The sequence below is a fragment of the Heterocephalus glaber genome, unplaced genomic scaffold, assembly GCF_053883595.1.
Source record: "Heterocephalus glaber isolate CG9 unplaced genomic scaffold, H.glaber_assembly_v1.0 deba00000818, whole genome shotgun sequence".
In the NCBI taxonomy this organism is placed as follows: Eukaryota; Metazoa; Chordata; class Mammalia; order Rodentia; family Bathyergidae; genus Heterocephalus; species Heterocephalus glaber.
The window spans coordinates 16,266,867-16,283,973 of NW_028258164.1; the positions used below are offsets into that span (position 1 = coordinate 16,266,867).

General features: G+C 44.4%; 1 protein-coding gene across 2 annotated transcripts in view; it reads left to right on the forward strand.

Moving 5' to 3' along the window:
* Dpp6 (dipeptidyl peptidase like 6) overlaps window positions 1–17,107 on the forward strand; it is an 863,175-nt gene that overhangs the window by 183,303 nt on the left and 662,765 nt on the right. The window lies entirely within an intron of this gene.

The window sequence follows — 17,107 nt, forward strand, 5'->3', positions numbered from 1 at the left end:
GGCTGGGCTGAAACTTGTGATCCTCCTGTCTCAACTTCTCAGAGTATTGGGATTACAGGCATGTACCATCATGCTGGGCTAATATGGATGTTTTTACAGTATACAGTTCTTTGGCCTTTAGAATATACACAGAGTAATGCAACCTACACCATTATATAAGTTTAGAGTATTTTCCTCACATCAAATGGGAAACCTGTGCTTACGAGTATTCTTGTGGTTTCTATGGAGTGTTGCTCTGTACATTTCACATAAATGAATTCCTATGATGTGTGGTCCTTGTGACTGGCTCCTTTCATATGTCATGGTGTTCCCATCCATGCTATGTAGCCTGTGTCCATATTTCCTGGCTCTTCAGGACCACGCCACCCATTGTGTGGAAACAACACATTTTATTTAACCATCCATCCATCCATCCACCCACCCATTGCAGACATTTGGATGCTTTCCACTTTATGGTGATTGTAAATAGTCCTACTATGAATTTGTGTGCAGGCTTTGGTGTTTCACTTCTCTGTGTGGACACCTAGGAGTGTAATACTTGGGTCACATGGTAACTCTAACCTGCCCAGCTGGAAAGAGAAGGTTGGTATCAGAGCAAGTTGTAAAGACACAAAACCCTCCATCCTGGCCAAGAGCCAGCCATTTTTTCTTGAATAGTCTCTCCTCAAATTGTTACCAGGTTTGGTTAATTTCCAGAATTGTGATGAGATTTGTTTTGACAAGCTTGGTCAGTATTTCCTTTGCTCTTATGAAGGGGCAGCTTTTTGGAGGTCTTTCTTCCAGGAGGCCCCTGATGTCCGGTGCATCAGACTTCATTGAATAAGTGGTATGGTACTAAAACTCCTGTCTTATTTATTTTTGTTAATTTCTTTGTTTTTAAACTCTATTGATATGACTTGAACTTTGCTTGAAATGAAAGCATAGTGTTCCAGAGATCAATCCACCAAATGACATTACATCCCCTGACCTGACAGAAAGATGCATTAGTCGGGGCACTTTGGTGACTAAGATTTCCCCGGAGATATTTTCCTTTCATTGCACTGTAAGTAAGCTCCTACTCTACTTCTCTCTCTCTCTCTTTCTCTTTCATTTTCCTTTATCCATTTTTGCAATCTTTATTGAGGTATAATTTGCATTCATTAAAAGTTGAATTTGATGAGCTTTGACAAAATGTGTAGTTATGTATACACCATCACAATTATGACATAAATGATTTGTATCCCTCTACCCCTTTACAGCCAATGTCTTTCTTTCGTCCCCGGCCCTTAGAAGCCAGTGCTCTGCTTTCCACTCCTTCAGTGAGATCCCTTCTCCTATTGTTTGTGGATGGGGACATGCTCCATGACCCTTTCTGTGTTTTGCCTCTTTCTCGCAGTAGTGCACTGCCAGGATCCGTCACTGTGATGGATCTATCAGCATTTGGATCCTTCTTATTACTGTGCAGGATTCTGCTGTGTGGACATGGAACAATTCAGTTTCTCCATTTGACAATTAGAGAACATTTGTGTTGTTTCCTGTTTTGTACTATTTTATATAAAGCTATAAACCTTCATGTTCAGATAATTCAGAAAACATAAATTTTCATTTCTTTTAGGAGAATGCCAGGAGTAGAATTACTGCTCAAATGATCAGTCTATTTTAACTTTGTAAGAAACTGGAAAATGGTGACAAATGATGTTGAGCATGCTTTTGAGTACTCATTTGCCATCCATAACTTCTTTTACAGAATGATTACACAAATCCTTTGCCAATTTGTTATTAGGCCATAGTCTTCCTATTATTGAATTATAAGACTTCTAAATATATATTATTTAAAACTGTACATGTTTTTTTACAGTTTATTACAATATATGGCTTATCATCTTATCCTAATAGTGTCATTTGAAGGTCGTAGGCATTTAATCTTGAAGTCTAATTTGTCAACTTTTTTCTTTCATGATTTTGCTTTTTATGTTCTATTTAAGACATTTTTTCTCACCTAAGTCATTATTCTTTTTCCTGCTTGTTTCTAGAAATATTGGTCTAAATTTATACATTTAGTTTAGTAATCTACCTTATGCTAAATTTCATACATGGTAAGAAGTGAGGTCCAAAGCTTTTCTTTATGTGGTGGACCAGTTGTTTGGATGCAGTATGTTGAGAAGATGATGATTTCCTGTTGAGTGGCTTTTGCTGCATTTCTTTTGAAATGACTTCCCTGTTAATGTGTGGTCCATTTCTGAATGCTGTCCTGATCAGTCAGAGTACCTTTACAGCAGTACTGTGCTGTCTTGATTAATGTAACTTTTTAAAAGTCTTGGAATCAGGAAGTTTAGATCCTCAGATGATCTTCCTCTTCAAAGTTGTTTTGGTTTTTCTAGGAAACACATTATTTCAGAAAAAAGTGGGCACTTGAATAGATATTTTTCAGAAGTACAAATGACCAATAAATACATGAAGAAATGTGGGAGAAATTCAAATTAAAGTAACATTGTGATTCCACCTTACTGTAGAAAGAATGGTCATCATCAAGAAATCAAAAATCAAATAAAAACATGCTGGCAAGAATGTGGGGAAAAAGGAACCTTTCTACATGATTGGTGAGAGTGTTAACTAGTACAGTCACTATAGAAGTAAGAAAGCTAGAATGATCTTGTTAATTTCTAAAACAATCTACTTAGAACATTGATTAGAGTTGCACTGACTATCAATCATTTTGGGAGACTTTGCATATTAGTGACGATGGATGTATTTGCATATACAAGTTTTATGTAGCTATTTTTAAATTACTCTCTATATTGTTTTATAGTGTTCCATGTACAAATACTATGCATTTAAAAAAGTGTATACCTTAGTTCATATTTTAATAGTATAAATTTTTTAAAAACTTTGCTCCCTATTTCCATTTGTTCTCCAGTAATATGTACAAATGTAATTTACATTGATACATCGACCTTTCATTGTACAGCTTCGCTAAACTGATTCATTAATTTGCATAGCTTTTTCATAGATTCTAGGATTTTCTACAGAAATGATCATTTATCTGCAAATCAAGCCAGTTTTTCTTCTTCTTTCTGATTTATCTGGCTTTTATTTTCTTTTCCTGCCCTGTTCCCCTGGCCCAGACTGCAAGAACAGGGAGGGATAGAAACGTGAGTGGTGAAACCTCAGCGTGGTTCTCAGTCTCCGGGAAAAGTGCTCCGTCTTAAAACATTAACTGCAAGATTACTTGTGGTTTTCTCAGAGGTGTCTTTTAGCAGGATACGGGAGCTCTTGCCATAGGGAAACTGTCATAAATCTCTGCTTGGTCTGCCTGTATATGCAGCCCACACATTTTGGCATGTTATGGCTTAGTGCTTGTTCTGTTCATACTCACCCTTATGCATAGATCCACATTCAGCTAAAGACTCAAGAGAACACACTGCAGATTTCCGGAGCAACATCCAGCACCTGCTCTAAAGATCCTAGCTTCACTGACCTCTTTGAACTCTGGATACTGGGTCACTGATCTCACGGCCACTGGGTTTTCTGTCACATCTCATTTTAAGCTGGAAACTTTCTCCAGGCCTTGAGCTGGGGCACTTGCAAGCCCAGTTGATGGTTTCCATTTTTTTTAGGGCTGGCTTGCTCTCTTTTATAGTGCCTACTGTCAAAGTGTAGCAACCATCACTTTATGTGTTTTCCCTGTGTTCATACGGTGAAGGGGAGAGTACCTCGGCTTCCTGTCACTGTGTTATGGTCAGGAGCAGAAGTCTGCTCTTAACACCCTTGAAATCTGCACTTGATCTTGTGACCATGACTTATGAAGGAAGAGTACATGGTGCATGGGATGGGAACTTCCAGAAGCTGATTCTCCAAAGAAGGAAAGGTGAGAAATGGAAGATATCCATAGAACCCAAGGACTGGGACCACTCTTCTGGTGCTCATTTTCGCAGGCGTGTGTTAGTTTGTCCAAGAGAGGATCCAGGAAAACACTGATGCTCACCCCACCTCGGACTGACCAGATCTGAATCTGTGCATTAGCGTTTTATAAAATCTGCCCCCAAAATCTAATGTGTACCTCCACTTGAGAACCACTGTGCCAGCTCCTGTGAGATGATTCTGGCCTCTCTTGCAAGAGGTGGTTCTGTATGCAAAGGGAAACAGTTTAGCAGCATGTTCTAGAAATGCGTAGCTCCTAACATCCACAGGCAGCTGGAATTGTTTGGAGGAGCTGAGAAGCAGGGGTGCTTTGACCTCAATATGTAGTACAAGAGCAGCTGGGAAATGCCCATGAATCTGTGCTGATGTGTTCTGAATGGAGGAAGGACATTTAGGTGCTTATATCAGAATCTGTCAATCAAGGCACTTGGTAGTTACTTTGAAAATTTCAGTGAGTTTGTTGCATGAATTTGATCAGGGCATTTAGTATCCCCGAACCTCCTTACTCTTTTGGTGTTCTTGTGTGTGAAATGGTCTATTGCTGTTATCTTCAAGATTTCGTGATGCTCATTTGACCACATGAAAGCATTTTGGAATTTATTAAAAGAGAAAAGCTAAAATCCTAAGTTCTGTGTTGTATGTTTTAAATAAGATAATTTAATTTATTTCTAAGCAGAAAGTGACTGAGCTATAAGGGTCCCTTAGAAATTAGACTTTGTGCAAATATGCATTGCTTTGATTTGAGTTAGCTCACAGAGGAAAGTAGGTTTACTTTTAGGTGAAATTAAAGACATACAAATTTCCAAAGTAAATATTTTAATGAGTAGGCTAAACAAAGTGTAGGCTAAACAAAGTGTACAGTGCCATGGCTATGTGTTTCTCCTTTGTAGTTATTTTCTCTTTATTTAAATATTCTTTCTGTAGGGCAGAATCCTCTTGGATTTCTGTTGTCTCTCGGTAAAATAAACAGCAATACTGGTCACAGGCAGAATCTCGCTCCCCTGTGGGATGTTATGTTATAGCAGGAGATATTCTCAGCCTGTGGAGATCTCAGAGGGGCTAAACCGCAGCTCAGGCCTAGATCTAGCAGGCTTTTGCAGATATTCAATCTAAGTTGGCCGAGTAGCAGAATCCCAAACGAACTCTTTAGAAGACCCACAGGCGGCACTGGGAGGAAATCCTGTGGCAATTTGGTGCATTTTCTGCTTCTTGCACATCACCTAGAACTTGTCAGCTTGGTCTAAGAGCTGGTCATGGGCTAGGTCATGGGCTGAATCGTGGGGAATCTGGCACTGGTTCTGGTGGCAGTGATGCATGGCCTTCACCCTCAGATGCTCACCAGTAGCTGCTCCCATTCATCCTGTGGGCATGCCTAGCCTGAGCTTGGTGTTTCCAGAGATTGAGTTCTGAGAGAAGGAAAATTTTTGACTTACCTTGTTGCTGACTAAGCAAGACGAAGTGGATTGTGGGTTAGATTAAATCCATCTGCTTCAGAGGATACACCTGTTTTCCTGATTTGGAATCGTGAATGCCGAGGAGTGTAAATGTGGAAGGGGACAGGGCCGGAAAACCAAACAGGAGCCCATGCAGTGAACCCGGACCTACCCCAGCAAGAAAGGACCCCTGCCTTCCTCCTTTCTCTCCATGTCTCCACTGCTTCCAAGGCTGCTCACTCCTGCTCTCTGCCACGTTGTCAGTTAGGTGGAAAGACTCTGCACACTCTGTCCTTCCATGTCCATTTAGTCTCATTCTGGGGGCATTTGTGACATTTGAAATTAAAGACCCTGTGCTCAGAAAGACTGGTTCAACATGGCTCAGGGGCTCTGCTCAAGCTCAGCCAGAGAGACAGTGCTCAGTGTGCACTCTCCAATGGTTTTATTGCTGGGGATCTACCTAAGGCCTGAGCCCTTTAGCTGTGTCCCTGTGAGCATCAGCATTTGGATGAATTCTTTTGAATCTGTTTCTAGGACTTTAGTTCAATTAATTCAGCGTTGTCCTTTACTTGTCAAACAATATTGTATCAGTCAGTGTTCACCAGCAGAACAGATTTAATATAAAATATATATGATATAAAGGATTTATTTACTAGGTAGGCTTACAGTGGCCGCCTGCAGAGTCTGGGGGAAGAACACAAAAGAGCCATCTGTGGACTGGAGAGCTGAAGGATCCACTCAAAAGTCTAAGGTCTGGAGCTCACTGTAGAGTTCCTTGTGAGTTAGTATCTGGAGGCTGAAGGGTCTGTGTTGGAAGAGTGAAGAATCTGTGTGGGAAACCCAGAGATGGATGTCCAAAGATGATGGTGAAGACTGGAGCTCCTTCAAAGAAACAGAGACTTCTTCCTTTCCCTTTTATTCCATGCAAACTACAAGCCTATTGGTTGGTGCCTCCCACACCCAGATTTGGTCTTTTGCCTTCAATAAATCCATCATCCAGACACACTTATAACTCAGCTAAACCAGTCAGCTGGATGTTTCTTATTCAAGTTGACACCACAATTCTACAAATGCCTGCCAGAAGAGTAGGCACTGGTATAACCCCGAGCCATGAGATCTAGCTGCACAGTGGAGTCTTGAACTTGCCAGAATGGGGGGCTTTGCGGAGGTCTATCCAAATTTTTTAAATGTAGTGGAAGAAATATCAAATGCAAAATAAACCTCTTAGCTTTACAGAAAGTATTTCCCATATAAAAGGAGTCTTCTGTGAGATCAGTCCTAGGTACAAGCTTTGAGGATGGATCCTTGGAGAGAGGACACACACGTGAACATGCACGCATAGGCCTGCCAAGTGCCTGGGAACTTCAGTCTGTAGGGTCTTCTTAGATTCTCTATTAGAAGAATCTTAACAAAAGGTTATCTTTCAGGAAAATGGGAACATTTTTACCCAGAGGCCTTGCAAGCTTTAGAGGAAAGTACTGTTGTTAAGAAGGGTTTACAGGGAATTAAAGTAGCTTGGACTAAAAAGAAGAAAGTATGATACATTGTCTAAAAAATCCTGCAGTGACAATTCTTTCTTTAACTTGGCAAAGTAATGCAGACCTGAAATGTCCCTGTAAGGCCATGGTCAAGATAAGAGTTTTATTACTTTGGCTCAGTATCAAAATGGTAAAACATGAAGTATAACTCAAGATAATAATTTTCTTTAAATCTTCATTGCAAATCTTTTAAAAGGAAAAAAGGGAATCAAACATGGGCTAGGGGAGTGGGAAGAGTTAGAGGGATGGGGGAGCTGCAAACAGGAACAAGCCTAGATCTCAAGCCAATCTTTAGGGTTCCTGGGGGTGAGTAGGGGCCTGTGGAAGATGAAGGAGCATTAGAGTCCATAGAGTTCTCTGGTCCTGAACATGAGTGTCTGGGTCAGTGCTGTAAAGTCTCTTGGGGGCATTTCTTTAATCAGTAACGATGAGGAAACTGATCCAAGGAACAGCAAGAACAGTATCAGGGACCAGATGCCTACCTGCCAGGACTCAGCTGGAGTTCAAAGTGACATTTCCTATGCTGCTTAAGTTTCACTATCTTTTATAAGCCCCCTTGGGGACATTTTTCTAGTGGACAATGATGACAAATGCCACCTTGCCCAAGCAAAGCAGGACTGAAAGTCAGCACGCCTGGTGTTTGAGTCTTCTCATCCCTTCAGCCACCCAGAAAGCAGCAAGAAGATGTTTGGGCAAAAGCTCACTGACACAAGCACTAATAATGCAAAATATGTTTTGTTAAAAACAATACAGACCTCAGATTCTGTTGAAATGTACATTATAAATGATTTCAGTGAGAGTAAAAGATGTGGTGTTTAATAGGGATGGGAAGACAAGGAACAATTTTCATTAAAAAGGAAAAACCCAGTATTTTCTAGGGCTCTGCCACCTGAAAATCATAATGAAGCAGGAGGGACATAAAAGGAGCCAAGTATGGAGGAAGATGTCCCTGGGGAGCTGGCTGTGGACATGGACATAGGGTAAGAGCTGCGCACTGTCCCTCTGTCTACCTCTTGGGCCCCTGGGACTTCCTACTCTGGGGCTGACAAAAATCCCCTCGGATCCCTTCACTCCTCAGCTGAGGTGGCTTCTGGTTCTTTGCATGGTGCCAGAGTGCCTTCAATAGGCCATTGCTGTGGCTTTTTCCTTGTTTCTGCTGTGCCCCATGCTCCCCTCACTCCCAAAGCCTAACTTGGTAGCCCTTGCAGTACCTCCTGTGGCATTTCCACAGAAAAGTTTATGAAAACCTCTTCATGGAAAGAACTGTGCACCCAACACTACTGGAAATCAACCCAAACTGTAGAGTGTGTGGGTCCAGGGGGGGGACCCCTGCCCTGGTGTGGCTGAGATCTGACCAAAAAAAGCAGCCTGAGCTCTGTGAGACTAAGGCTGCTTCTGAGCTGGTGCAGCTGGGGGAATTATGCTCCTCTGTCTACTGCAGCAGAATGAACATCACAGAAATACAGGCTGCTGTTCTACTGATTTGTACATTTGCATGCACAATTAGGTGAGGGGCTGATAGCCAAAGTACAGTGTCCCATTGGTATTTGCAGTGCCTCTTTTGTTTCTCCTTCCATGGGTGCCTCACAAGGACTTTGTTTTTATTTGAAGCTCTTTTAATTTGCACTTTTGAGATGTCAAGCACCCTGGTGTCATTTTGACTTCCATGACACCCTCCCCTCCCATGAAAGCCATGTACAGTCTGTGGCAGGGCAGTTTCTCTGGAAGAGGCTGTCCTCAGCCCTTCCAGGGCTCCTGCTTCCTGCCAGTCATGTGTTGGGTGGGTGGAGAAGAAGGTGCCCATGCCCTTTCTGCAGGCTGAGCCTTGAACCATTTGCCCAGACACTGTCTCTCTGGATCTCCTGGGGAGAGTGGAAATTCCACGTTCAGAGTCCACTTGGCCTCTAGGACTGGCTGGATGGAGGCTGGATGCCTAAAGGAGGCAAAGGAGAACAGGAGGGAGGGGACTTCTGTGAGGCATCCAGGTGGCAACTCCATCTTCAGGTCCGTCCCAGGCAGAAACACTGTAAGGATTGAAGTGACCACTCCCTCTATGGCCCAAGGCATGCTCTTGCCTGCATGTGTGAACCACAGCCTGGTCCAAGGTCCAGGCTCCTGGTGTCCACAGCATCCAAGTCCGAAAGGCAGGTTCTGCTGTCTGTTTTCCTCCTGGTGTCGGGGATGAGGGCCGGAAGCTGGGACAGGCCTTGTCCTGTTATGGCTTCAGATCCTGCCTTCACTGCATCAGTGGAAGCTGAGCACGCCATATTTTAGCAGAGGTTAACAAACCCAGTAGTGCATTACAGAGGAGAAGGAAAGGAGCTACACAACATTTTAAGAAATTACAGAATTTTCTTAGACACTGTACCTGACAATTTGGGGCCGAGGGGAAAACAAACTCTGAAATTGGTGACATTGGGATTCTGCAACCATTATGTATTATCACAAGAACCCGACTGTGAAAAGACTAACCCTTTATTTCAAATCCATGGTTTCCCTTTGAGAAACAACATTTTGGGAGGGGAAAAAAATAAAGACCTTTCCAGGCAATGTAATCAACAGACATGGGTCCTTTCTAGGCATTTGGAAAAACCCCAAGGTGAATTCTAACTTCTGTTTTAAAACATCAAACAGCCAGTACTGGTTGAAGGTCCTTCACCAGAAATGCTAGGGACCACTTGTATATTTCAAAATTATGATGTTTTCAGATTTTGGAATACAGTAATACATTGATTCACAAACTTGATTTCTTCTATGATTTTGGAAAAGATGGCTACATTTGTATTTGTTTGGGAAAGATGAATGTGATTATGTTTGTCACCCAAGGCAGGGTTTGAAAACAAACAAAATTTTTCCAAAGCCTTCTGTTTGTGAACCAAATTATTTGCAAATAAATAAATTATTTGTGAACCGAGGTACCCCTGTATTTACATGTATGTAATACAATATCCTGGGGATGAGATCCAAATCTAAACGCGAAATTCATTTGTGATTTGTATGCACCTTACACTCATAACCTAGAAGTCATTTTATACCACATTTTTAATGATTTTGTATATGAACCCAAGTTTCGTGATATGGAATTTTCCATTTGTGGCATCCTGTCAGTACTCCAAAAGTTTGGGATTTGGAGCATTTTGGATTTCACATTTTCAAATTAGGGGCACTAAATTTGCATATTTTACAAAATTCTCCAAAGAGAAAAAAGGAAAAAAATCCTATTGACTTCATGGGTTGCGTACTCTGATGCCTGACCCACATCACTTCTGCTGAAATGCAAATCAGGACCTTTTCTTTGAGAATAGAAAACAGATACCCGTTTGTCACTCTTTAAAAAAGGCTTCATGTCCAAAATTGCTTTTGAACCTATTCCATGTGATCCTGTCTTCCTCTGAAATTCCCAGTGCCTCTTTTCTATTTGTCTAAGTAGAGAAATAAGTTACCTTACTCATTTTTTATGTCCTCCTCTGAACTCCTTCCAACAACAGTTCATCTCACTTCTGCAGGCCCCAAACTGGACACAGCATTCTTAATTCAGATGGGAATTAGCCAGGCATTTGCTTAGACCTTGCAGATGTGAAAAAGAAAAATGTCCTGAAGGAAAGATCTGAGCAAATGGAAAGAACAGCACCTCCCTGGCCCATTCATACTTGAAAGGCCTTGCTGGATGGTCAGCCAGAGTAGCAGCAGGAAGTGTGGAAATCAGGCTGGAATGGGGTGTAATCCGTGCTGAGGTCAAAGAGATGCCGCAGTGTCAAATCCAGGATTTAATAGGAATCATCAGTGAACTTTCCTTTCAAATTCTGATATCCTTTGTTCTTCAGCACAGACAACTTTATCCTAAACACTTCCTAGATAATTTAAATTTCAGCAGGAAAAAAACGTTGACTTTCTGTAAGGAAAACTGGTCAGGTGGTTTGTAAGTTCTAGAGACAAGGGCTGTCTCCAATTTCTCTTCATCTCAGGGAGCATTTTGCAAGAGGACCCATCAGTGGGTGCCCAGCTCCAAGCCAAATCATCTCATTTGAGTGAAGATTTGGGGGGAAAAAGGAAAAAAATGCTTCTTATAAAATGAATTTGCCAAAAAGTCATATTGTCCCAGAGATAAGGTTTATTTGAATAGGCTTGATTTGCTTAATTTTTCAGTAGGCATAGATTATTTAGAAAATAATTTTTTTTAAATTTGTTAAGATCTGTGGTTATTTGGTAAAAGTTGCAACGCACCGAAATGTAAGATTTCATGCCTCTGAGTTTCATGTTGTGAGCCCTATTGACTCATTAATTAGTAGGAAAGAAAATCCTCAGGAAAAAGAAATAGATTGCAATGTAAATTCTTATTGTTGCTTTAAAAAGCTCTCTGTTTGTGAGCCACTTCACCAAAGAAAGCTCCTGGTCCAGTGTCTAGGCTTCAACTCCTCTGCCTTATACTCGGAATCATGGTATGGGACTCCTGAGCACTGAGCAGGTTTACAGAACCATCCTGTGGCCCTTCCTTTCCTCAATCTTAGAACAGAGCTCCTTTCAGAAGCTTATTTCCTCTGCCCAGGAGGGAGCCACTGCGAGAGGTTCCCATCTAGCCCACCTGCTTGCTGATACCCACTTTCCCGTAATAGTCATGGGAAGGACCCAAGTCAGACCCTTGGGGGCTTTGTCCTCAGAAGACCAAACTAATTGTCAGTCCTATTCCAGTTTTGTAGGACTTAACTGCTTAATCCTCCAATCCCCAAATAGAGAAGCATCGAGGTGGGTGGTACTTGCAAACCTTAACCAGGTAGTGACCATCCATCCAAGGGCCCGGCAGCACTTTCTGGACGCTGTGTGGGAGCACTCACAGGGCTTCTGCCATCTGTTCCCCTTGGAACATTGATTTGTTGTCTGATTTAAATATAGAGTTCAGTATGCAGGTGTGTAAGTGCAGCATAAATAACATGGTGTCCTCCTTTGGAGCCAAGGGGCCTTCATCTGGGGAACTGATATAATTTACGAGGAGTGAGGCAGCAGCATAAATATGTGGGGAGCTTTGTCATGGGCCAGTGTGGAATTGGTCAGAAAGAGGAGCTTGGAGGAGGGGGAATGGAGGGCAGGGAGGGTAGGATGCCAGGAGGCACCAAATTGGGGCATGGGGACCTGAACATTGGAAGCCAGTCCCCAGATACATCCAGAGCGGCTCAGCAAATGCTCCCTAATTACCCTTTGTCCCTGGAGAATTTCAGAGACAGAATGAGATTTTCTGTGTGAGCCTCATCTTGGGTGGGTGGTTCCCCCCTTCCCTTGTCCCCTTGATGGAGGAGGAAGGGAGGGCATGGAAGGGCCATGCATCACACCCTGGACGACAACAAGCTGGCGGCTTCTGCTTCACTTCTCAGCCAGGAGGGCTGGCGATGCAGAGTAGAGGAGCCCAGAGCTCCCGGGGTCTGAATGCTCCGGAGGTGTGCAGAAGGGAATGGCCACGATGTCGCTCCTGGTGGCTGCCCACCAGAAAGTGGACACCACAGTGACCTCCGGGTTCCCCGCCATGCTGGTAAGGGCTGCGTGTGGGTGCGCGGAGGGGAGGAGCGTGTCATTTCACCGTTATTCATTGGGATTGACAATGACCGAGGTCTGCACGTTTTTCAATTTGGTCCTCCAAGTTTGGATCTTACCCGCTCAGTTTTCTGAACATGAATCCTACCCAGACTGCTGCGGATGCACCGAATGAGGAAGCAGGGTGGGGAAGCAGGTCCTTCTCAGCTGTCAGGCGGGAAGGGAAACGGGGGTGCGAGGAGAGAAAGAGAGAAGAGGAAAGGGGTTGCAGGGGCAGGGGGCAGGGCCGCTCCAGCTCCATCCTTCGGGCAGCAGCACGTCGGATGTGCAGGCTGGAGGAGCCGCAGAGCTGCCCAACCGTGATGAGAAATCAGGGAAATGAGGAGTTATTAAGACTCAGGCGGTAAGTCGGCGGAAGAAATGAATCCCGGAAATGCAGTCCGTGTGAACTCCAAATTACTACGGAGATTGCATTAGGCTCCCCAGACATGAAAAGGAGGAGTCAGCCAAGACAAGCGCCCGGTGCCCTGAACCGGCTGGGCAGAGGTGTGGCGCTGAGGGTTGGTGGGAGGCCGTCACTGTCGCTCAGCTGCCCTGGGAGATTCTCCGCAGGTACTGCATCAGCACATCCGCGCGCATTCATCCTGAGGGCGCCCTTTCCTGCCCTTTCACCTTTCACCGGGACAGAGCCTGGGCTTGGAGTGAGCAAGGGGCCCTCGTGTCTAGCCCTGGGTCACGGCAGAATAAAGGGAGTGTGTGTGAGTAAAGGGAGAATGGGTGTGTAAGTGTGCGAGGGAGGGAGGTGTGCTGTGCATGTGGGAGCGAGTGCACATGAGCGTGCTTGTGCCCACCGGCCCCCACTGGCAAAGAGGTTGCCAGCGTCCCCCAGGATGCTCGACCTCCTCTTGCCAAGGTGCAGAAATTGAGGTCCCCAGGAAGGGCAGGCTCACAGCAGCGGGATGTGGGGGGCTGGCCGGGACCTCCTCTGGGAGCTGGGACACTTGGTGCAGAGGTAGGAAGATGTGGGCACCTTTCTGGTGGCTACAGGTCAAGAGCTCTACTCTAGAACTGGGGGAGAAATAGACCAGGAGAGCCCCCCTCACCTGAGCACTGCGGGCGGCCCCTAGGACAGCTGGGCTGGCAAGCCCCGCCCTTAGCCTCACAGCTCCTGGAGCCCTCCTTCCTCATCAATGCTGGGACGCCTCCAGTATACCTTGGGTGACCACCCAAAAGGAGAAAAAGAACAGAGAGAACTATTTAAGTGAGAAAAAGGATAACTGATGTTCTTCTTTGCTCAGGGGATCGCAATCACTTCCAGTCAATGGAAGAGGAGGCTTTGGAGTGAGGACGGGTGTTGGGGGCAGACCTTCTGCCTTTAACACCCGTTCTTATTGTTTGGACAGTGTGGGGTGGCCATCAAGAACAGACTGTTCCCTCAGTGGCTGCACAGAGGCCGGTTCCCCCTGGCTTTTGATGCTGGCTTTGGAGAGGCGCAAAGGGTCTCTCCCTTCCACGGGAACTGCAGTGTGGTCTCAGGAACAACCTGCCCACATTTAACACAGACGTTTAAAGCTCATGAAGAAAAAGAAGCTGAAGGAAGTGACTTTACTAAGCTTTGGAAAGATTGGCTAGGGCCAGTTTGGGGATTCAAATCTGATACCCTCCCTGGGCTATTAAACTGTCAGTGTTTGGGGCACAAAGTATGAGCGTAGAGCCCCTGGAAGGTGCAGGGGCAGCCCCAGACCAGACAGTGAAAGGACACAGGGTTCCCTAGAAGTCTTTGGAGCCAAAGTGTATTGAAGAAAAGCCTGCTGCTGTCCCCAAAATAGCCACTGTAGTCACTGGCCAGAGGGACTGGGGGGAGGGCGGAGCGGGGAAATGCATTCTGGATTTGGGAAGAAGATGCCATACGGCTTTTTGCAAAGGACATTGAGTTACCTCTTCTTTAGGGAATCAACTAATTTATAATATCTGTGTTGATTTTCTGAGTGAGCTTTTTGATGTTGTTTTGTCTTTATAAAATGACAACTTTCTTCATTTCCTAATCTCATTTTCCTGAATTAGTTTACATTCTTAGAAGAAGATATTTAGGCAAAGCTTTAAAAATTCCACCATAAGCTTTTAGTAATGATTCCAATAAAGTAAAGTCTACTATATTTGTGGTTTTAAAAACAAAGGAAAGGGTTTTCTAGAAAAAGGAGAAGTGGGGTTTTCTGCAGGAAGAATGCGTAGCATCTTGGTGTCGAGGTCAGACTGCTGGCATTGACCTGCAGCTCACGCTCCGGCTATGTCTGCTTCTGCCTGGTGCTTCTCCTGGTCCCTCATGTGCTTGTTCAGAGCCCAGGGGACCCGAGCCATTCACGGCCCAACAACAGCAGTCTGTGGGGCCACGCTGACGCCACCAACCCATGAGCCACATGCTCCACGAGGTTCTTTTAACCTCCCCAAACCACAGCTGCGTCTCCAACACCACACACTCTCTCCTCTCTAGTTTCTTATCTCTCCTTTTCTCTGCTCCCATCCCTATGTGTGCCCATCTTTGGCTCACACCCCTGAAACTGCCTCTGCAAATCCACCGGGACATCGTGTGTACATCTTGCCATCAGTAACTCCCTTGGTCGGGCCCCCCACAAACATGAGTCCCTGTTCCCTACTTCTTCTTTTTCCCAGTTACTGATCTTGATGCTTTTGGTTCCTCTCTCATTCACTCCACATCATCAGTGACCAAATTTTGCTGGCCCTGTAACCCACTCCCCTCTCCCCCCTTGGTTCATGCCCCATGGCTGGGACATGTCCAGTGTCCAGGCTTCCTGTCCTCTCCAGGATCCCCTCCTCCAGCCTCCCCAGTGACTTCAGTCGGTGTGAGAAAGCGCAGTTCCCATCAGGTGAATCCCAGCTAAACCACCCTTGGTCTAGTCTCAGAATTTGTCAAAGCCCTTGTGCCATTGTGATTCAATTGCTTTCAGCCTGGTCCTCTGCATGCAGTCTACACAACTGAACAGGACACTCTGTTCTGTCCCCAGGAGCTCTGTGTCTTTCTGTGTCCTTGCTTTCATAGTGCAGTGCTTATGCCTACAAGGACTCACCCAGTCCCTGAAATTCCCATCCCTTGCATCTATATTATGAGAAAATGTCCATTATTGTAAATACAAGTCTGACACACACATACACATATTTAAAATAATAATGTTACATAAAATATATATCTTAACATATATGCTAACATTTTTCTCATCTTTCTGCTAAATGTGAGATGTCATGAGTAGATGTCACTCCTCCGTGGCTGCAGTAATTCCCTTTGTAAGCACAGAATTTATAAAGAGGCATGCTTCGTTTTGTTAGTGCTGTCCCAAAGTCTGTGTGTAAATCAGTACTCAGCACATAGCAGGGTTCAGGAGCTGAGCAAATGAGTCGGTGAATGAATCTCTGCTGAGACCATGGGTTCTGCTCCAGTGCTGTTCCTGACATCTTCCAAATGCATCTTCAGGCTGTACTTCTGTGAATTCTTCAAAGGTGACCTCAGTATTGGTTTAAACTTTATTTCACTTGAATGAAATAAATATCATGTGGGAGTGATCTGCCCAGAGCACTGCTCTGCTTAGAAAACTCTGCCTGGAGTATTGCTTAAGTTATATTTCTGACTACAGGATGAATTATTTGTGATGTATCAACCGAAACAGGAAACAGCAAACCATGGCTAGTGGCTGTTTAAAACTAAGGTGGGAAATCTGAAGTGTGTGTGCGTGTGTGTGCGGTGTCCCACACCATAGAGCCTGCTTCATCCTTATCCAGGTACAGAATTGGGACAGCTGAGGCTGAAGATACAAATTTGTGTGATTTCTGGTCCCAGCATGATCTCACCCAAATTCTCTCATTCCATTCTTCTACCCTCACTGAAGTAAAGCTAATTTTCTGATCTTCCCCAGATCTCACTGGGGATAGTTCTAAACCAAATTGAGAAGCAGACCCCAACAGTAGCCTGTCTTTCCCCACCATACAGTACATCTCCTGCCTGTCCCTGGGGAAGCACCTGTTGGCCCCAGTTCCAGCCAGTCTTTGCCAAGGTGCTGTTACTGTCTCGTGACTGTTGGTCATGTGTGATGGTAGTTGGGGTTCATTAGTCTATTGGGAGAAACTTAGAACTGTTGGGCCGGTGACCTAATGGTGCTGGTAAAATTATCCTAGAAAGTCATCCACCCTCATCCATGGAGAATGCATCAAGACCCCAGTGGATGGCTGAAACCCTGGATGTTATGGAAGCCTACATTCTTATGTACATTCCTATGGTCAAATTTAATTTATATATTAGGCACAGTGAGAGATTAACAAACAACAGCTACTAATGAAATAGAGAAAACTGTAACTATAGACTGTAACAAAAATATTTAAAGCTTAAGAATTATTTCGGAAATGTTTCATTTAGTATTGTCTGACTGGTTGACGGCGGATAACTGAAGCCATGGAAGGTGAAACTGCATTGAGGGGCAGTGCTGCTCAGTGTTTGATTTGGGAGGAACCTGAGGAGTACCTGTTCCCACTCTTTGTTTTCCTACACCAGTTGCCTGACCTTGGGTTGAGTACGCAAGTCCCATCCACACTGTGCCCCTAACCCCCGTTTGTACGTGTACCACTATAGCATCTTGCTTTTCCCTTAAAGACTCAAAGGAACAAACTCACCGGGAGCAAAGAAGAAGGTGGGATTCATGCTTTTAG